This window comes from Staurois parvus, unplaced genomic scaffold (genome assembly GCF_062004578.1).
Source record: "Staurois parvus isolate SC_StPar_1 unplaced genomic scaffold, SC_StPar_1.0 ptg000690l, whole genome shotgun sequence".
NCBI lineage: Eukaryota > Metazoa > Chordata > Amphibia > Anura > Ranidae > Staurois > Staurois parvus.
In genome coordinates this window covers 422066-444984 of record NW_028318486.1, presented here as the reverse complement: position 1 = coordinate 444984, position 22919 = coordinate 422066, and the positions used below count along the sequence as shown (strand labels likewise).

Sequence of the window (22919 nt, the reverse complement as noted above, 5' to 3'; positions counted from 1 at the left end):
TTATTAGCACTGATCAATGTATTGGTGTCACTGGGGATGTCAGTGACACCAAGTCAGTTCCCCCCAGTGTCAGAAAAGTCACTGATCTCCACCATTACTAGTAAAAAAAAAATAAATAAAAAAATAAATAGAATTCCATTATCTATACCACCATTTGTAGACTCTATAACTTTCACATAAACCAATTAATTTACACGTATTGGGTTTTTTTTTAGCAAAGACATGTCGCAGAATACATTTTGGCCTACATTTAAGACAAAATTTTATTTATTTTTTGCATTTTTTTACAGGACAGGTTTAATAGCAAAAAGTCAAAATATTTTTTTTCTCAAAATTGTCACCCTTTTTTGTTTATAGCGGACAAAAAAAACGCAGAGGCGATCAAATACAACCAAAAGAAAGCTCAGTATGTAAATGTCATTTGGGTGCAGCGTTGCATGACTGCGCAATTGTCAGTTAAAGTAACGCAGTATCGCAAAAAATGGCCTGTTCGGGGGGGGGGGGGGTTAAATCCTCTGGAGGGTAAGTGGTTAACTGGTCTATTATGCCCAAGGGTCAGGAAGGTCTGCCCGATCATGTGAACACTGTGATTGGCTGTCCCAGTGATCACATGATCAGAAGCTGGTTGCGCCACCTCTAGGTCATTACTAGAGACCGGGTGCGGTCTTTGAAAGTTGGTAGCACGCTCTCAGCACAGAAAGCTCTGCCGCCCAAGGACGGATATGTGTGGCATTAAAGCCAACGCTTTTCAAACTTCCAGTTCCGGCGCCACAAGTGAAGGACGCAGAGGACAGCGGCTCTGGAATACACCTGCTTACAAAGCCTGCTAAACAGCCCGGGGGACCCACGCAGGCGGCGTCTGCCACCCCCCACTACCGCATGGAGCGGTACTTGATCCCCTCCGGTGCTGAACCCGTCATCACTCCGTCCATCCACTCCGACACAGGCAATTAAGATGGCCGACGGCATGGACACAGGGAACACAGTCTCCGATGCACAACCACACGCCACTGAGGCGGACCAGCCTGATGACCAGTATGGTAGGATTGCTCAGGCTGTTGCAGCCTTGCTCTCCCCAACCATTACATATGCAGTGGACAGGGCAGTGTCGGCGGGCATTGAGCAGATTAGAAAGGAATTGGGAGACCATGCCACGCGAATCATGGAGGCGGAACAGCCAATCGTGGAGGCGGAACAGCCAATCGTGGAGGGGGAACAGCCAATCGTGGAGGGGGAACAGCCAATCGTGGAGGGGGAACAGCCAATCGTGGAGGGGGAACAGCCAATCGTGGAGAGGGAACAGCCAATCATGGAGGAGGAACAGCTAATCTCAGACATAGAGGATGAATTACAGAGCTCTCAGGCTGCAGCTTTACAAGCCACTAGGACTCAGCAATACATTTTAGACAAGATTGATGATCTAGAAAATCGTTCTCCAAGGAACAATCGTGGAGGCGGAACAGCGAATCGTGGAGGCGGAACAGCGAATCGTGGAGGCGGAACAGCGAATCGTGGAGACGGAACAGCGAATCGTGGAGACGGAACAGCGAATCGTGGAGACGGAACAGCGAATCGTGGAGACGGAACAGCGAATCGTGGAGGAGGAACAGTGAATCCTGGAGACGGAACAGCGAATCGTGGAGACGGAACAGCGAATCGTGGAGATGGAACAGCGAATCGTGGAGACGGAACAGCGAATTGTGGGGGAGGAACAGCGAATTGTGGAGATGGAACAGCGAATCGTGGAGGAGGAACAACGAATCCTGGAGGCGGAACAGCGAATCGTGGAGATGGAACAGCGAATCGTGGAGGCGGAACAGCAAATCATGGAGACGGAACAGCGAATCTCAGACAGAGGATGAATTACAGAGCTCCCAGGCTGCAGCTTTACAAGCCACTCGGACTCAGCAATACATTTTAGACAAGATTGATGACTTAGTAAATCGTTCTCCAAGGAACAATTTGAGAATTATAGGCCGTCCAGAATCACTTATCGCCGACTCTTTGGCTGACTTTTGTGCTCCATGCCTCCCTGAGGGGTTGGGAGTTACATTTCCTTGTCTTGTGGAACGGGCGCACCGTGTGGGAGCTCCGGCGATGGATCACCGCCTACCGCGCCCCATAATAGTTCGCTATTTGAATTACGCGGACAGAGTTCCCATTTTGAGGGCATTCCATTCAACACGCACACTCCACATTGAAGGCCACAAAATTCTTTTATTTGCTGACTATTCACAGGAGGTGTCAGGTAAGTGGAAGCCGTTTCAACTGGTTTGCTGCTGCTGTTCACCAGAAGTGTTTGTATAGCCATGACACACAGTGCAAATCATCTAAAACTCTGGAGTGATCTATAAACTGCCTTTAGTACACAACTCTGTATTCCTTCACCCTCTGCATAATAAAAACACCAGAGAAGCTGAACCTCTTATCACAACAAGTCAAAAGTGCTTAATAATTCCCACACTACAGAGCTTTACTTCATCAGCTTCTCTGTGCCTCCAGTCCCGGGGACATACCAGGGACACAGACACACAAAGGAGACAATCTCACTGTATAATTCCATTTATTAAAACTCAGCAATTCACAACACTCACAGGACCCAACACATATCACCATTAGGACGTCATCAGGGGCTTCTGATGAAGTCCCAATGAGGAAACACATAGGCGGGACCAACGGCAATATGACATCACACGCTAAAGACATTGGTCCCACCCAACACGTTACGGCATTAGGACTTCCTCAGGAGAACCTAACGCAGTCTTAACCCCTTCCTGCCCAGCATCCCTTTCATAGGGATCGTTTGAGAACTGTGATTGGCTGTCTGTAACGGAACCAACCCAGACTGCGCTTGGGTACTTCCGTTAGAATACCGCTTCCCCGTCCGAATACCGTCAACTGACCATACAAGACTAGACAACACCAGTCTGGAAGTAATCCAGAAGGTAGACTAGTTCATTTGAACACAGATACAAGATATATACACTCAGGGACAGTCCCCCCTCCCTGCATAATGACACAGGGCGGGGCAATCTACATTTAGTAACAAGAGACACATAGGTATTCAAACAACACACCAGCAGACAGTCCCATCAGGAGGGAGGGCTGCTGGAGACACCCCCCCAATAAGCTAATACACAAACACATACATCCCATAATAGTTTGCTCCCAAACCAGACACACAATAGAACAATGGGATGCAGCCACACAACACCAAATAATCCACAACCCCTCACCCCACCTATCTCCTAGACAGGTCTACACAATACTAGGACAGATCATCCTGTACCCCTAACAGGCACAGGGTGACTTACACATAAGAGGGATATGGGGAGCTGAGACAGGGGTCTCCCCACCTCTCCAAAGTGCGCTGCGTTCCATGGGCCCCCCACCCAAAGTTACTCCCGTCACACTGTCTTTGTGGTCACATCATCAAGAGCTGGTCCCACCGACTCTGGATCATTAGTGATTACAGTGATCACAATCTCAACACAGAACGATCTGCGGCCCATGGACGCGTGTATGCATTAAAGCCCATCCTCCTTGCTACCACACATGTGCATTACGTGTACAGATCGCTACACCCTTCTGAATGAAGCCTGATGCAGAATTCTGAACAAATTTTCTTTAGAAAATCTGAAATTTTGTGCGTTTTGTAATCCAATGGCGCCACCATTGATTTTGAAATTCAACCAACCAAGCCTTCAATGTCACCTCATGTTGCTACAGAAAAGAATTTTCATGGCCGGGAATTTTCTTTTCTTTCCAGGTCACGCTCACACTCATTTCTTTTTTGCTTACATTTCTGACACGATTCGCCCATCACTGATTCGAAATTTATTTGTTTTTAAAAAAATTTCCAAAATGCCCGATCACTTGATGGCCACCCGAAAATCAGCCGTTTCTATGACCCACTAATGGTGTGAAATTTGAACGAAAATCCTTAGAAAAGATTTTCGAAAGAAAATTCTTTTGAAATTCGACCCGTGGATGAACGCACACAGTTAACCCCTTGATATTAACAGCAGGGAGAAAAAAAAACAGATCAGAAAGTAAAAGCAGCACATTTCACATAATTAGGCACACAGCTAACCCCTTTATTTCTCCTTGATGTTAACCCCTTCCCAGCCAGTGTCTTTAGTACAGTATTATCATTTATTATTGTATTAGTGTCACTAGCGATGTCAGTCAGTTAATGCATCTCCCAGCGAGGGTCTGTTAGCACTAGATTACCCACCGCACTATCACTGTCCTACTATAGGTCGCTAATCACTGCCATTACCAGTATAGTATCATAGCTGTTTAAATTCCAGTATATATTCCACAGTTTGTAGATGCTATAACCTTCACACAAACCAAGTAAAATACACTTGTTAGGATTTGTTGGGTTTTTTTTCACCAATGACATGTAGCAGAGTACATTTTAACCTAAAATTTATGAAGAAATTAGTTTTTTTTTTTTGTTATTGGATATGTTTTACGACAAAGTAGAAAACATTGTTTTTTTTTTTATTTTATTTTTTGTTTATGTGTGGGCAGCACAGTGGCTAAATGGTTAGCACTTCCGCCTGGCAGTACTAGGGTCGTTGGTTCGAATCCCAGCAATGGCACCTCCTGCCTGGAGTTTGCATGTTCTCCCTGTGCCTACGTAGGTGTCCTCCGGGTACTCCGGTTTCCTCCCACACTCCAAAGACACGCTGGTAGGTTAATTGGATCCTGTCTAAATTGTCCCCAGTATGTGTATGTATGAATGTGAGTTAGGGACCTTAGATTGTACACCCCTTGAGGGTTAGGGACCTTAGATTGTACACCCCTTGAGGGTTAGGGACCTTAGATTGTACACCCCTTGAGGGTTAGGGACCTTAGATTGTACACCCCTTGAGGGTTAGGGACTGATGTGAATGTACAATATATATGTAAAGCGCTGCGTAAATTGACGGCGCTATATAAGTACCTGAAATAAATCATAAATAAATAATAAATAAATGTAGTATTTAATATGTAACCAGCCAAAAAAGGAAAAAAACTTTTTTTTTTCCTTTCCCCTTCTTTTTACATAATTCGCCTAGGCATAGAAACCAGGAACTAACTGAAGAAATATAAAATAAAAAAAGGTTACAAAAAAGTAAATCTGATCTATGATTAGTAATAGGAAAGTATAAGGATTAGAAATAATCAATGCTGATTTAGAGAGTGAAGTTCTGTTTTAAGCAACTATCAGGGAGAAGTTCAGTGTAAGGAGCCTAAAGCACCACCTGCTGGCTGATCAGCAGAATACAATAGTTATAGGTTAGTATAGCAGCACAGTGTCTAAATGGTTAGCACTTCTGCCTGGCAGCACTAGGGTCATTGGTTTGCAATCCCAACCATAGCACCACCTGCCTGGAGTTTGCATGTTCTCCCTGTGCTTGCATGGGTTTCTTCAGGGTACTCCGGTTTCCTCCCACCCTCCAAAGACATGCTGGTAGGTGAATTGGCTCCTGTCTAAATTGTCCCTAGTATGTGTATGTATGAATGTGAGTTAGGGACCTTAGATTGTACACCCCTTGAGGGTTAGGGAGTGATGTGAATGTACAATATATATGTAAAGCGCTGCGTAAATTGACGGTGCTATAGAAGTACCTGAAATAAATAGAAAAAGTAACAAAAAATAAAACACCCAGAAGTGATCAAAAACCACCAAAAGCTCTTCTGTGTGAAAAAAAGGATATAAATTTAATTTAGGTACAGTGTTGCATGACCGAGCAATTACCAATTAAAGTAGCGCAGTGCTGAATAGAAAACAAAAAAAGACCAGGTCATGGAGGGGGTAAAACCTGCTGGACACAAAGTGGTTAAAGAAGTGGGAAAAAAAAAAAGTTGAATTCAAAGGAAACATCCCAGTAAATGTTATACAAATGATTCTAAAGTCATGGAAAAACGACTTTCATTTCCTTTATAATGACCTCCACCCCCCCCTGGAGATCGGCGAGGCTTCCTATTGGTTCTCTTCTCTGCCCTCTTCCTGGTATTGTACCTCGGCCTCCTTCACCGCCCGCTCTTCCTGACTCATCACCCCACCCAGACTCACAGATTAACCTGCTAATATCAGATTAGATGTTGAAAATAAACAGATTAGGTGATGGTGAGAGATGCCAAGGAGGAGAGTCTGGAGGGCAGACGAACAAAAAAACAAAAACAGGAAAAGGTAAGAGAAGAAAGTGAAAGCCGGGAACTTTTTGTTCAGTTAAATAAATAAAATATATATTTTGAGAGGCCGACACACACAAAGTTTTGTAGCGCCCGTGCCTAGCCCCAGGTTCACATCGAAGCGTTTTCCGCAACGTTTTGCATGATTTTCTATGGGACACGTTCACATTTGCGCGTTTTCACCCGGTGCATTTTTTTTGGAAAAGGTCAGGGACTTTTATGAATGCAAAAAGTTGTGTTTTTGGTTCTATAGGCTTCAGTGGAAACGCTGCAGAAAAGCACGTATTGCATTTTTGCTGCGTTTTTAATGCGTTTTAAATCTGCCTAGCAACAAGGAAAAAAAAAATTGCATCAAAGACATGGCAAAAATGCAGCACAGTGGCTAAGTGGTTAGCACTTCCGCCTGGCAGTATTAGAGTTGTTGGTTTGAATCCCATCACCTGCCTGGAGTTTGCATGTTCTCCCTGTGCCTGCGTGGGTTTCCTCCGGGTACTCCGGTTTCCTCCCCCACTCCAAAGACATGCTGGTAGGGGAATTGTCTCCTGTCTAAATTGTCCCTAGTATGTGTATGTATGAATGTGAGTTAGGGGCCTTAGATTGTACACCCCTTGGGGGCGGGGATTGATGTGTATGTATGAATGTGAGTTAGGGGCCTTAGACTGTACACCCCTTGGGGGCGGGGATTGATGTGTATGTATGAATGTGAGTTAGGGACCTCAGATTGTACGCCCCTTGAGGGTTAGGGACTGATGTGACTGTACCAGTGATGGACTGACCATTTGGAAACTCGGGCACTGCCCGAGGGCCCGGGCTCAGTAGAGGGCCCCATGAGATGCCCCTGGTACCTTTTTCTTTGGCTTTTTTGAGTTTGGGCAAGGACACAGGGGCCCCATGATCCCCTATTGCTCGGGGGCCCCATAAGTTGTCAGTGCGCCCCTAGAATGTACAATATATATGTAAAGTGCTGAGTAAATTGATGGCGCTATAGAAGCACCTGAAATAAATAAATAAAACGCAAAACGCAGAAACGGCTCAAGCGCAGCCTGCATAGGTGTGAACCGAGCCTAATAGAGGATCCCCTACCTAGAACCAGCGGACACTTGTAAAGTGAATCTGTGATTTGATGAAATCAGAATATGCATTGGAAGCTGCAGGAAAATCAGACAGGAGTTCCGCCTCATTTCCTGGCTGAAGGACGCCCATCATCATCTAGCTCTTTCCTCCCCAGCCTGACTGTCCCCGCCCCTTACATTCTTTGGAGATCAGTTCTTTCCATCAGAGGTTCAGCATCACATGTGGGCAGTACCCAATGCAAATGCAGCCTGCCTAGGAATGCCCACACAGACTGACATCCACTCATCGCAGCATTTAGAATTTGTAAACCTACCCCCAAGTACAAGCCTGCTGCGTGTATCCGCCCCCCGGTCACATCAAAGGCGATTTTGAAATCGTGCGACTTACAGTCACTTGGGTGATGGATTTCAATTGCGATTTGCAAGACATCTGACAAAGGAGGTCTATGCAACTTGCAACAAAAGTACTGCATGTACTACTTTAGAAATCGGTGCGGCTCCGACCAAGGCAGATTTATTATACATCACCAAGACAAGAATACCTACCTTAGATGGAAGCTCACCTATTCCACCTTCTTAAGTGATTCCGATTACATGCAAAATATTTATGCGCATCCGGTGAGTGCGCATTTTTATCGTTTGTTCCTGTCACTACTTGCCTTGGTATACTGCTACAAGTGGATTATCTCATATATTTATGAACGGTTCTCTTATGAGACATTTTATTATCCATCTAACTTTTTATACTCACTGTTATTATTACTTAGCGCTGCACTTTATTTTATTTACATAGGATAACATGCTGGGGGGTTTACTGGCTGTAGAAAAAAAAAACGTAAAAAGACAAAAACAGCCGCTGTAAAAACATCCCGTGTGCGTGAGGACTTACTAAACCTGGAGCACACAGAAACTGGTGCAGCTGTGCATGGCAGCCAATCAGCTTCTAATGCAGGCCATACATGGGTCGAATTCCAAACGATTTTTTGTCCGAAAATGGAAACCGTTTGCTCAGTAATCCGATGGTGCCATCAATGATTTCGAAAATTGGCCGAACGTGTCATGAAGTTCACCCCATATAACAGGCAAAATTTCTGTTCCTTCCAGGTCACGGTTCTTTTTGGAAAAGCGATCGTACGATTTGGCCATTAAGTAAAAATTGGTCGTTTTTCACAAATTTTCCAACATGCCCGATCACCGAAAAGGGGAGGAACCACGAAAATCGGCCGCTGCCACTGACCCCACTAACAGAGCGAAAATCGGCCGATTATTCTTAGGTCTGATTTTCGGATGAGAAATAGGGCGAATTTTGACCCATGTATGGCCGGCATAACTTCAGCTTGTTCAATTCAGCTTTGGCAATAAAACCTGGAAGCTGATTGGTTTCTTTACACAGCTGCAGCAGATTTTACACTTTCCTCCTTTACCCCTGGTTCACATCTGTGCGGGTGGTGCCGCAAATCCGTGCAGCCGCATCACCCACACAGAGGAATGCGGACCCACGGACGGATGCCATTAATTATAATGGCTTGTCACCAGCACTGAAATTGCAACTGTACTTGGAACCGAGGTTACCGTGCGGGCTGTGTTTTCCGAAGAAATGCCGGGACTTCTTCCCTACGTGTCCCAGGAGTCCACTTAAATGAATGGGCTCTTGCGCCTGCGCAAAACGCGGCCCGCAGTAACACGGAGATGTGAACCTAGCCTTAGTAAATAACCCCCCAAAAGTTTTTTATTTTATTTTTTTAGGTGGAACTAAACTGTATCTGAGAGCACCAAACCAAAACCACTATTTAATTCATTTTTATTATTCAGAGCAAACGCCCCCCCAATCCATACATGTCTCCATGCTTTATTCTGCTGAGAAATCACTTTGAAAAACACTCCATTGCATTTCTAACTGTGGCCATCTTGAGTAAGGGCAGATTATTATTATACAGTATTTATAAAGCGCCAATAGTTCGCTCAGCGCTGTACATTACAGAGGGGGACAGAACCTGTGACAGAACAATACCAATACAATACAATACATGAGGGGATCGAGGGCCCTGCTCCTTGGAGCTTACAATCTAGGAGGGAGGGGATGGTGGCACAGGAGGAGATAGCTGTGGGGGATGGAGTGGTAGGAAGAGTGGAGGAGGTCGGCAGGTTAGCAGGGGGTGGGGTAGGCTTCCCTGAAGAGATGGGTTTTCAGGGTGCGCCTAAAGGAGAGGAGAGTAGGTGATAATCTGATGGGTTGGGGCAGGGAGTTCCAGAGGATGGGTGACACCCTGGAGAAGTCCTGGAGGCGGGCATGGGAGGAGGAGACCAGGGAACTAGAGAGAAGGAGGTCTTTTGAGGAGCGGAGTGTGCGTGTTGGGTGGTACTTGGATATTAGGTCAGTGATGTAGTTCGGGGCAGTATGGTGGACGGCTTTGTACGTCAGTGTTAGGATTTTGAATTTGATCCGTTGCGCAATCGGAAGCCAGTGGAGGGATTGGCAGAGGGGGGTGGCGGAAACGGAGCGGTTGGAAAGGTGAATGAGTCTGGCCGCCGTATTCAGGATCGACTGAAGCGGGGATAGCCAGCGGCGAGGCAGGCCAGTGAGGAGGGAGTTGCAGTAGTCGAGTCGTGATATGATGAGGGAGTGGATGAGCTGTTTAGTGGTTTCTGGGGTTAGGAACGTGCGGATTTTGGCGATGTTGCGGAGGTGGAGTCGGCACGAGTTTGTTAAAGATTGGACTTGGGGCTGGAAGGATAGGTTGGAGTCCAGAATGACACCAAGTACTCTGGCCTGCGGGGCGGGTTTGATGGTGGCGTTGTTGGACATGATGGAGAAGTCAATGGGGGGTGGGGTTCGGGCTGGGGGGAAGACAAGAAACTCGGTTTTGGAGAGGTTCAAGGGTTACTGTACCATATACTTCCTTGAATCCATCTGCCCTTAGCTCAGGCAGGCATGCAGGAGGGTGTGCTTAGCTGAGAAAGCCCCTCCTCCCCGCCTGAAGACTCCTCCTGTGATGTATGACATAATTTGCCAAGGCATTGGAACAAGGAAGTAACTGATGAAAAAAAAAAACGTTTAAAACAGGCAAATATGATATACTTTCCAATCTATTTATTAATGCTATCAGCAAAGGATTCAAAATAGTCCATGTTGATTGAGAGTTCAGTTCCGCTTTAAGTACGTGCAAGCTGTAATTTAGGTGCGTTGTCAAATTAAACAGACTATACGACTATACGTGGAGCTAGTTGCCGGTTCATTAGACTTTGAGCTTTGGGTGGTGCAGTTTGCACCTTCCTGCCTGATACCCTTTGAGCTGAAAATTGAAAGCCAGGCAGAAAATTGTTAGCGGCTGTTTAAAAAGAAGTCACTGTTTGAGTATTCTAAAAGTCGCTGGTGGCAAAACAGATAGCAGAGGAGATGCTGGAGGAATCAATAGCTCATGACGTTGAACAAGAGATATCTTAATGTTTATGGTCAACTTTAGAATTTGCCCAGCCCTGCACTATAGAAGGAAATCTTTTGTAATCTATGATAGAACTACAAGTACCAGCATACCCTTGGGTAGAACAACAAAGTCGAAAATGCCTTCTACATAGAAGGCATAGAAATGGGGCGCATGTGTTTCTGCCCATGCTGTGCCATTAAAGGTCCCAGCGGACCTGAACGACCAACCTGCTGGAACCTGTATCTCCTCCAGATGTTGGAAAACAATTTGACGGTGAAGTTCCTAGACAGCTACATGTGAATATTGAAGAATTCTAAGTACAAGAACTAAAAAGACGCCAATACGAGAAGAAGATGAAGAACAATCAACAGTTGGTGAGGTCTACAGCAATCAAAACTTGGGACAACTTCTCCGAAGTTTCCAGCAAACTTTTTCTGATTCCCCCAGACAAGGAATAACCCCGTCTCCATCCCTCTCCCAACACTCACCCAGGTCCCCTGAGATCTCCCTCTCTCCTCCACAGACTCTCACCGACTGCCGGGCTTCTTCCTGCTCTGTTCAGGAAGTCAGCTGAAAAAGTATTAGGTTACATAGAGAAGGAGAGGAGACAGCCCTCAGGGGGGAGGAGAGAATAATGAGCCATTCCGAGAGAGACACGCACAGCAGGACGACTGCCACATGCAAAACAAACCCTGCATGACTTGAAGCTGTAAACACGTGTGACACCGCAGACACATAGGACACCTTCCATGGCTTGTTATTGAACTCGCTATTACACGGCTACGTCTCCTTATTCAACCAATGGCGTGTGGACACCAAACACGTAACGATTTGTGATTGATCCAGGTGCGAACAATCAGAAAATAGCGTTTTACCATCAAACAAAATTTTAAACAGGGAAGTGTGACTCTTCGGTTACTTTCTTAACTGGGTTGGGGGGGGTCTCTCTTCGGGAGAGCCCTTCACCTAGTAATCAGTGGTTGGCTTCAGGAGAGCCGCTCACCTAATAATTGTTGGTTGGCCTCAGGAGAGCCCGCCAACTATTAAATCGGAAATCAGCTTTAGGACCTCTCCTAGTAATAAGTGCTCAGGTTCGGAAGAGTCCCTCACCTAGTAATCGGTGGTCAGCAAATAATCAGAGGTTGGCTTTGGAGGAGCCCCTCATCTAGTAATAAGTGCTTAGCTTCGGAAGAGTCCCTCACCTAGTAATCGGTGGTCGGCTTCAGGAGATTTCCTCCCCCCCAAATAATCAGAGGTTGGCTTTGGAGGAGCTCCTCTCCTAGTAATAAGTGCTCAGCTTCGGAAGAGTCCCTCACGTAGTAATCGGTGGTTGGCTTCAAGAGATCCCCCCCCCCCTCAAATAATCAGAGATTGGCTTTGGAGGAGCTCCTCTCCTAGTAATAAGTGCTCAGCTTCGGAAGAGTCCCTCACCTAGTAATCGGTGGTTGGCTTCAAGAGATTCCCCCCCCCTCAAATAATCAGAGGTTGGCTTTGGAGGAGCCCCTCTCCTAGTAATAAGTGCTCAGCTTCGGAAGAGTCCCTCACCTAGTAATCGGTGATCGGCTTGAGGAGATTTCCCCACCCTCCCTCAAATAATCAGAGGTTGGCTTTGGAGGAGCCCCTCACCTAGTAATTGGTGGTCAGCTTTAGCTGATCATGAGGAGAGGGGCCGCCAGGGCTTTTGGCTAGGGAAACCTGAGAGTATCTTACCACCATCAGGAGTCTTGTGATCCAGGGTGGAGGGTCAGGGAAGGGTATTTCCTCTTTGAGACAGGACTATTTGACACACCGTAAGCCTCAGGTGTCAAAATGGCAGCCCTCCAGCTGTTGCCAAACTACAAGTACCATGAGGCATTGCAAGATTGACAGTTACAAGCATGACTACCAAAGGCAGAGGCATGATGGGACTTGTAGTTTTGCAACAGTTGGAGGGCCGCCAGGTTGACACTCCTGTGACCTAAGCCTAGGTTCATATTTATGCACTTCCCCTCACTTAGGCAACGGTGGTCAGCTTCAGGGGAGCCCTCATCTAGTAACCATTAGTCAGCTTTGGGAGAGCCCCAAATCTAGTAAACGGTGGTCAGTCTCCGGGGAGCCTGTCAACCATTAACTGGAGCTCAGCTTTGGGAGAGCACATCTCCTATTAATCAGTGGTTGGCTTTAGGGTAACCCCTCACCTAGTAAATCGATGGTCAGTGTTGGGAGAGCTCCTTAACTAGTAACTGGTGGTCAGCTTTGGCTGATCATCAGGAGAGAGGTCTGCCAGGTCTTTTGGCCACGTGGACCTGTGTATCTTACCCCCATCAGGAGTCTTGCGATCCAGGGGGTCTGGGAAAAGTATTTCCTCTTCGAGAAGGGGCTATTTGACACATCCTAATCCTAGGTTCATATTTATGCATTTATGCTTGGCCTCAGGAAAGCCCTTCAACTATTAATCAGAGCTCAGCTTTGGGAGAGCACCTCCCCTAGTAATCTGTGCTCAGCTTCGGATGAGTCCTTCACCTAGTAATTGGTGATCAGTTTTAGGAGATCCCCCATTAAGTAACCAGTGGTTGGGTTTTGGGGAGTCCCTCGCCTAGTAATCGGTAGTCGGTCTCAAGTGAACCCTTCACATAGTAATCGGAGGTCAGTCTCAGGAGAGGCCCTCACCTAGTAATCGTTTTTTTTGGCTACGGGAGAGCCCCTTACCTAGTAGTCGAAGGTCGGTCTCAGGAGAGCTCCTCACTTAGTAAGCCGCGTTCAACTTTGGGAGAGCCCTTCACCAAGTAATCAGAGGTCGGCTTCAGGAGAGCCCCGCACCTATGAATTGTTGGTCATCTTCACAAGAGTTCCTCACCTAGCAATCTGTGCACAGCTTTGGCTGATCACACAGAAAGGGGTCCACTGAAGTTTTTGGCTAGGTGGATTTACCCCTGTCAGGAGTCTTGAGATCCAGGGAATGGGGGGGGGTTGGGGCTCAGGGAAGGATCCTTACTCTTTGAGAAGGGACTGACACACCTTAAGCCTAGGTTCACACCTATGTGCATGCTACGTTTGCATGGCCATAGCAGCTCATTCGTAGGAAATGCAGGGAAAAAGACAGCTTCAGCGGAGACCTTCACCTAGTAATTGGTGGACGGCTTCGGGAGCACACTGACCAAGCTGTCACAGATGGTCATAGCTTCTGATTGGAAACCAGCGAGAAAGGTTCCTAATTATTCAATTACAGCGATCACATGGTAAAAAAGCTGTTCGGCCTCCTGGGCTTTAAAGCCACTTAAATGGGTGCCAGGAGGAGGCATGAAGGAGATAACTCTCATGGATGTCGTGTACGTAACCATCTGTAACCATCCTGATATCTGAACATCACCAGAGATACCAGACATGAGTCATTGCCAGTAGACTCCTGTTCATGCCAGGATAATTCCTTCCAGGGAGAGGATTCTCACTCCTTAGGCAGAGCTGATGCAGCCCAGCAAGGGGGACGCATGCAATGCCACTCTATTAGAAACAGCTGTGCATGGCTAATTACCCGGCAACACTATGCCTTCTTCAAAATTAGGCCTCCATAATAGCAGACGACAATATGTGTGTAGAATGGATTGACGTACTCGGGATTCTGAGATCTGGCCCATCAGACATTGTGTGACACTTCAACTTTTTGGGAACGTGTTTACCTTCTCCTGAACTTTACCCTGTTAGTACAGACTTGCCAGGACCGCGCTGAACAGGACGTACAACGATCTGGCCGCACAGCAAAGGTCAACCAGAAACGATCTGCATTCAGCAAAGAGCCAGCCAATGTTTGCTGTGATGGACTAGAATACCCAGCATTACCAACCAGAGGCTGGAAGAGCTTGCAGTTCCTCTACAACTGAGTCTGTAATTGCCAAATACCCCCCCTCCCCTCCTTCCGAAAATGGTTCATAATATAAAGGTGATGTACAATAAAATGCACTGACTTTAAATGGGCAAAGTAGCCACAACCTGAGTAAAATAGTCTGTCTCCTGCCGGAAGCTTCTTGGAAGGACCCTTGCTCTCTGTGGGGAAGCAGTGGTCTCTCTGAAAAAGTCTGACCCCCCCCCACCCCCCGTGATTCAGAGCTCTCAAATCAGAAGGGCCAATGTGCTTTGCTGATTGCATTGCTACTGGTCTGACACACTGGGGTTGTTTTAGAGAGACCACTGCTTCCCCATAGAGAACAAGCAGCAGCTGTTGGCAGGGGACAGGCTTTTCCAGGGGGTGACTACTTTAAAAAAAAGACATTGAACTCCTTTAGTTTTAATGCACCTGGAATGTATTTAGCGGATTTAAAGTGGAGTTCCACTCACCAAAAAATAAAAGTCAGCAGCAACAAAAACTGTAGCTGCTGACTTTTAAAAAACAGCCACTTACTTGTCCCTCGGTCCAACGGTGTGTCCCCCGCAGCCCGTTTCACCGGCCGTCCTGGATTCCAGGAGGCCGGCATCTTCAGTGTGGGCACCCGGCTGTGATAGCTTGCGGCTTCACAGCTGGGTGCCCACTGCACATGCGCAAGTAGCGCTGCACTTTATGAATGGTCATGTAGTCTTCAGGGACCTGTCACGTGTCCCAAAAGACTACAGGAAGGGAGGGAGGAGGACACCTTCCGTTCCCCCCCCCCCCCCCCCGCTCCCCAAAGGTGCCAATCCTTAATGGGGAGCGGGGGAGCAGTCCTTAACTACTTGCCAACCGCAGATAGCTGAATGACGGCTACACTGTGGCCGGCCAGTTCTGGGAGGGAGTCATGTGACGTCCTCCCATAACGCGCTCTCCTGCGCACCCCCGGGGGCACGCACCCGGCGATCTCCGTGATGTGGTAAAAGGCCAATCACAGCGGCCTTTTACCACATGATCAGCTGTGTCCAATGACACGCTGATCACCTGGAAATGCAATTGCCGGTTCTCGCCTGCACTTTCCTCACACTGTCAGAGCGTGAGGAAAGTACTGCCGAGAACTGGCAGTTGTCAGAGCAGGGATCGGCACCGATCATCAGGGCACTGATGATCAGGGCCCTGATGATCGGTGCCCAGCAGTGCCACCCACCAGTTCCGGCCACCTGTGCCCAGCAATGCACCCTCCTGTGCCCAGCAGTGCACCCTCCTGTGCCACCCAGCAGTGCCACATACCAGTGCCCAGAAATGCCACCCATCTGTGCCCAGTAGTGCCACCCACCTGTGCCCACTCACCTGTGCCCACCAGTGCCACCCTCCTGTGCCCACCAGTGCCGCCCAGCAGTGCCCATCAGTGCAGCCCATCAGTGCTGCCAGTCAGTGCCCAGCAGTTGCGCAAGTCAATGCCCAGCAGTGGCGCCAGTCAGTGCCACCTATCAGTGCTGCCCATCAGTGCCGCTTATCCGTGCCACCTCATTAGTGCTGCCTATCAGTGCCCATCAGTGCTGCCTCATCAACGCACATCAGTGAAGGAGAAAAATTACCTGTTTGAAAAATTTTATAATAGAAAAGAAACTTTTTTTTTTTCAAACATTTTACTCTGTTTTTGTTTATAGTGCAAAAAGTAAAGCGCCCAGCGACGATTAAATACCACCAAAAGAAAGCTCTATTTGTGAGAAAAAAATGATAAAAATTTCATATGGGTACAATCTTGCATGACCGCGCAATTGTCAATCAAAGTGCAACAGTGCTGAAAGCTGAAAATTGGCCTGGTAAAGAAGGGGGGGCAGGCAAGTGATTAAAGTGGATCTTCCCCTTTTGGGTGGAGCTCCGCTTTAAATTGAACATTTAATTGAGCTGTAAAGTTACATTCCAAACCATCAAGACTTATGCAGGCCATACACGGGTCAAATTCCAAATGAATTCTGTTTAGAAAATCAGAAATTTCGAGTGTTTTGTAATCCGATGGCGCCACCATTGATTTCAAAGTTCGACCAACCAAGCCTTCAGTTTCAGATATTGCTACGGAAAAGAATTTTCGTGGCCAAGAATGTTCTTTTCTTTCCAGGTCACAGCTCACGCTCATTTCTTTTTCGATTACATTTCTCGCACGATTCTTCATCATTGATTAAAAATTCGTTAATTTTTCAATACATTTCTGATATGCCCGATCACTCTATGGTCTCACGAAAATTGGCCGATGCTGTGGCCCACTAATGGTGTGAAATGCTTAGAAAATTCTTTCGGAATTCAACAATTGTATAACCGGCTTAAAGCAGTTCTGAAGGTTAATTTTTTTTTTTTTTTTTGAGGAAAATAAACAAACATGTCTATACTTATCTGCTATGTGTAGTGGTTTTGCACAGAGCAGCCCGGATCCCGCTCTTCTCGGGTCCCCTGCAGGTTCTCCTGTCTTTCGGGTGCCCCCACAGCAAGCAGCTTGCCATGGGGGCACCCACTGCTCCGTGTGTCCATTCACACACGGAGCCGTGGCTTGGCCCCGCCCCCTCCTCATTGGCTGACTGGCTGTGATTGAAAGACAATGACCCCGCTTGCTATCTCAGCCAATGAGAAGGCAGAGACCCGGGACAGCCGAGGCTGTCATTGACATCGCTGGATCACAGTGACACTCAGGTAAGTATTAAGGGGGCTGGGGGACCCTGCTGCACACAGAAGGTTTTTGACCTTCATACATAGAATGCATGAAAGTAAAAAACATTCAGCCTTTACAACCACTTTAAATTCTATTCTGAAGTTCAAAATTCTTTCAAAGGTCAATTTTGCTCTCCAGTCATCAGGGACAACGTGCTTTTGTAGTGCTACTGGTCTGGCACACTGGGGTTGATTCAGACCTCTGCAGTGAGACCACTGCTTCCCCATAGAGAACAAGCAGCGGCTGGTGACGGGACAGGTTTTTTTTACCCTGACTTGGCTGAAGAATTGTAAGACATTGAAGACCTTTTTGTTTTGGTGAACCTGGAATTTATTTAGCTGATTTAAATTGAAAGCTCACTACATTCCAATTCATAAAGACCTGTTCTGCATTCTAAAAAGGTCAAAATTCTTCCAGAAAAGGTCAGTTTTGCATTCTGAAGGAAGCTGGAAACAAGTAATAAAGACTAAAAGGAACACCAATTTTAATGCCAATGAGTTATGTTATCAGATTAAAGCGGAACTTCACCCCAAAGGGGAAATTGCACTTTATGTCTGAACCTCTCCAAAACCGAGCTCCTAGTTTCCCCCCCCCCCCGGCCCACGCACCCCCCACCCCTACTGAGTTCTCCATCACGTCCACCAATGCCACTATCAGGCCCACCCCATAAGCCAGAGTACTTGGTGTCATTCTTGACTCCAATCTGTCCTTCCAGCCCCAAGTCCAATCTTTAACAAACTTTAGCAGACTCCACCTCCGCAACATCACCAAAATCCGCACGTTCCTAACAGCAGAAACCACTAAACAGCTCATCCACTCCCTCATCATATCACGACTCGACTACTGCAACTCCCTCCTCACTGGCCTGCCTCGCCGCTGGCTATCCCCGCTTCAGTCCATCCTGAATACGGCTGCCAGACTCATCCACCTCACCAACCGCTCCATCTCCGCCACCCCCCTCTGCCAATCCCTCCACTGGCTTCCGATTGCCCAACGGATCAAATTCAAAATCCTAACACTGACGTACAAAGCTGTCCACCATACTGCCCCGAACTACATCACTGACCTAATATCCAAGTACCGCCCAACACGCACACTCCGCTCCTCACAAGACCTCCTTCTCTCTAGTTCCCTGGTCTCCTCCTCCCATGCCCGCCTCCAGGACTTCTCCAGGGCATCGCCCATCCTCTGGAACTCCCTGCCCCAATCCATCAGACTATCACCTACTCTCCTCTCCTTTAGGCACACCCTGAAAACCCATCTCTTCAGGGAAGCCTACCCCACCCCCTGCTAATCTCCTCCACTCCCCCCCACCACTCCATCCCCCACAGCTATTTCCTCCTGTGCCACTATCCCCTCCCTCCTAGATTGTAAGCTCCAAAGAGCAGGGCCCTCGAACCCCTCATGTATCGTATTGTTATTGTACTGTCTCGTGTATTGTCTCCCATTGTAATGTACAGCGCTGAGCGAACTATTGGCGCTATATAAATACTAACAATAATGCCGTCCTCCCCTCTTATTCTTTTGGACCCTTTTTTTTTTGGAGGGGATACCTAGTTTTGGCAGGTACCCGCTCCCGCTTCCTAGGCAATTCCAGCGGAGGTTTAAAACCTCCCCCCCTCCCCTTTTGAGACAGGTCACAGGTCCTAGGAGGCTGCAGGACCATTCACGCATGCGCAGTGTGAAGCCGCAAGGAGTCACAATTGGCTTCCTACACTAACTATGCTGGCACTGGGGACCCGACGACCGGCGGAGGACCAACACGATGGTGTGGTGTGCTACTTCTTATGGCACTGAAGTGCGGTTCAAAATCAGTGGCACCTAGACACGCTAACATACGTAGGACCTTTTCACACATGCCATGATCTCTGAAGGGCGACTCACATTCAGATCGCTCTTCGGAGAGCATTTGACAGGACACAAAGGCGGATTGTATAGCCTGCCCATGGCATGTTTTATTATTATTATTATTATTATTATTCAGGATTTATGGCGCCAACAGTTTGCTCAGCACTTTACAATATAACAAGGAGACAATACAGCAACAGTACAGTTCAATACAAGAGGGTTATGAGGGTCCTGATCCTGGGAGCTTACAATCCTTTAACCCCCTAAATGCCAGACATAGCAACCGCATGCTTTGCACACGGTTTCAGCATGACCCCATTCACTTGTATAGGGTACATTTCTGCCCGCTGAATGGAACTCCCCTGTTGCATTCAGCGGGCAGTAATGTACCCTATTCAAGTGAATGGATATCATTCTTGACGTGGCTGTGAAGCAATTCATCGCAGCTGCGGCATTTAACACCCCTGCTGCTGCCAGGCAGTAAAAATGTGGCTCAACCATGTGGTTTTACTGCTCCCCCAACCGCTAGTGTAAATGAGCTGAAACACATTTCTGCACTGTGCTGAAACATGGCAACGTTGTGTGCATTAGTGTGCTGTAGTGCCATTCATTCGGAATGACAGCACAGCTCTGTTGATGCGCTCCACATTGCAATCTACACGTCCAGGTAAGTATTACCTCTCAAAGAGATGACTGCTCCCCTTCAAAATGCCTTAATCTGTTTTTTTTCTCCAAAAGGATGGAGCCATCTTTATACAGGCATCACTCAGGGTCACCATCTACTTCATGGACTGAGATGGTGGCTCAGAGATGGCACAATCATATAAATCCTGGTGCCTATGCAGTTTTTGGCTGTGTTTACAAATACCTGACACAGACCTGCCCCAGCTACAGCCTGTCATCTTCTTACAAAATATTACAATATGATCACTTGGGGGAGGGGAGACTGAGGAAATCTCTTACTTTTTAGGAAGTGACACTGTAGAGGTTTACTGTGACCTGCTGGGAATATATCCATGCTTTGTTTTAAAGGTCCACTTTAACCTTTTCTCTGCCAGAGCCCTTTTTGCATTTTTTGCACACGTTTAAAAAAAGATCATTTTAGGCCTGAAGATTGCATAAACCCCCAAAACATTAGATATTTTCTGAAAGCAAACTCCTTAGAGAATAGAATAGTGGAAGTTCCAGTTTTTTATGTCACTTGATATTACCGCAAAGGAAATGCAAAATTTCAGTAAAAAACAGACTGAAGTGAGTTTTAGGGCAAACAAATGCCATAAATGATCCAATTTTTGGTAAAATATAAAAGGCGAGGTTGCAACGAGTAAATAGATACCTAACATGACAAACCTTAAAGTTGTGTGCACCTGGAAATGACAACAAACTTCAGTACCCTAGACTTTCTGTTGTCGATGCTATAAAAGCTTCCGATTTATTTAGTTAATACAGGAACTTATGAAGTGCTGTCAATTTACACAGCGCTTTATATATATACTGTATATTTCACATTCACATCAGTCCCTATCCTGGAGCTTACAATCTACAGTCCCTGATTCAGATTCATACATACACATACTAGGGCCAATATAGACAGGAGCCGATTGACCTACAGCGCCATGAAAAAGTCCTCCTCCCCCTTGAAATGTCCCCCATGTTGTCATGTTACAATGTAATTTATTGGGATTTGATGTGATAGACCAACACAAAGTGGCACATAATTGTGAAGTGGAAGGAAAATGAGAAATGGTTTTCAACATTTGTTACAAATAAATCTGTGAAAAGTGTGGCGGCATTTGTATTCAGCCCCCCGGAGTCAATACTTTGTAGGACCCCCTTTGGCTGCAATTCTAGCTGCAAGTCTTTTTGGGGATGTCTCTCCCAGCTTTGCACATCTAGAGAGGGACATTTCTGCCCATTCTTCTTTGCAGAATCGCTCAAGCTCTGTCAGATTGGATGGAGAGCGTCTGGGAACAGCAATCTTCAAGTCTTGCCACAGATTCTCCATTGGATTTCGGTCTGGCCTGTGACTGGGCCATTCTAACACATGAAAATGCTTTGGTCTAAACCATCCCATTGTAGCTCTGGCTGGATGTTTCGGGTCGTTGTCCTGCTGGAAGGGGAACCTCAGCCCCGGTCTCAGGTTTTCTTCTAAGATTGCCCTCAATTTGTCTCTATCCACCTTCCCCATCAACTCTGACCAGCTTCCCTGTCCCTGCTGAAGAAAAGCATCCCCACAACATGATACTGCCACCACCAAGTTTCACAGTGGGGATGGTGTGTTCAAGGTGATGTGCAGTGTTAGTTTTCCGCCACACATAGCATTTGGATTTTAGGCCGAAAAGTTCCATTTTGGTCTCATCTGACCAGAGCCCTTTCTTCCACGTTTGCGGTGTCCCCCACATGGCTTCTCGCAAACTGTAAATAGGACTTCTTATGGGTTTACTTCAACAATGGCTTTCTTCTTGTCACTCTTCCATAAAGGCCAGATTTGTGGAGTGCCGACTAATAGTTGTCCTGAGGACAGATTCTCCCACCTGAGCTGTGGATCTCTGCATCTCCCCCAGTTCCCATGGGCCTCTTGGCTGCTTCTCTAATGAATGCTCTCCTTGCCCGGCCTGTCAGTTTAGGTGGACGGCCATGTCTTGGTAGGTTTGCAGTTGTGCCATACTCTTTCCATTTTCAGATGATGGACTGAACAGTGCTCCGTGCTTAGTATTCAAAGCTTGGGATATTTTTGTTAGCACCTAACCCTGCTTTAAAACTTCCACACAACTTTATCCCTGACCTGTCTGGTGTGTTCCTTGGCCTTCATGAAGCTGCTTGTTCACAACTGTTCTCTAACAAACCTCTGTGGGCTTCACAGAACATATATTTATACTGAGATTACATGACACACAGGTGGACTCTGTTTACTAATGAGGTGACTTCTGAAGGCAACTGGTTCCACTAGATTTTAGTTAGGGGTATCAGAGTAAAGGGGGCTGAACACAAATGCACGCCACACTTTTCAGATATAAAACCATTTATCATTTTCCTTCCACTTCACAATTATGTGCCACTTTGTGTTGGTCTATCACATAAAATCCCAATAAAATACATCTACGTTGTGGAAAATTTCAAGGGATGTGAATACTTTTTCAAGGCACTGTACCAGCATGTCTTTAGAGTATGGGAGGAAACCCAAGAAGGCGAAGGTAGAACATGCAAACTCCATGCAGGTAGTGTCATGGTTGTGCTGCTAGGCGGAAATGCTAGTCACTTAGTCACTGTGCTGCCCTAGGTCATCAGTTTGGCATTATGGAGAAGGTCTGGTGCTAGAATTATTGCTCTCACTCCTGCATGGGGAGATGCAACATGTGTATCATAACTAACGTTTTAATGCGTAGGCGCTCCCGACGCGTGTTTACGTTTGTATGTGTGTATATATGGGGGTGAGGTGGGCTTCAAAAATTTTTAGGGGGGATTTTATGTGCTTGGGTGCAACTTTAATTTTTAGGCCTCATGCACATTCAGCATTTTTACAGCTGCTGTTTTTGGGTTCTGGCATTTTTTTCTACAGACAGTAAACTCCCCAGCATGTTATCCTATGTGTCCATGTACACATACCCTAAATTGCCAGAAGTATTGGGCCGCCCTCCAAATCATGTGATTCAGGTGTTCCAATCCCCTCCATGGACACAGGTGTATACAATCAAGCCCCTAGGCATGCAGACTGCTTCTACAAACATTGGTGAAAGAATGGGTCGCTCTCAGGAGCTCAGTGACTCCAAGCGTGGTCCCGTGATAGGTGGCCACCTGGGCAATAAGTCCATCCGTGACATTTCCTGGCTACTAAATAT

General features: G+C 46.7%; 1 protein-coding gene across 2 annotated transcripts in view; it reads right to left on the bottom strand.

Moving 5' to 3' along the window:
• Nucleotides 1–22919, bottom strand: part of MGAT1 (alpha-1,3-mannosyl-glycoprotein 2-beta-N-acetylglucosaminyltransferase) — a 75668-nt gene that overhangs the window by 19138 nt on the left and 33611 nt on the right. Inside the window, exon 1 of one of the 2 annotated variants that reach the window (XM_089652709.1) lies at nt 11176–11268. The exons of the other annotated variant lie outside the window; for it this stretch is intronic. The gene's annotated coding sequence lies outside the window, so the exon portion shown is untranslated. Of the gene's footprint in view, nt 1–11175; nt 11269–22919 lie in introns of those variants that run through there. 2 annotated transcript variants of the gene reach the window in all.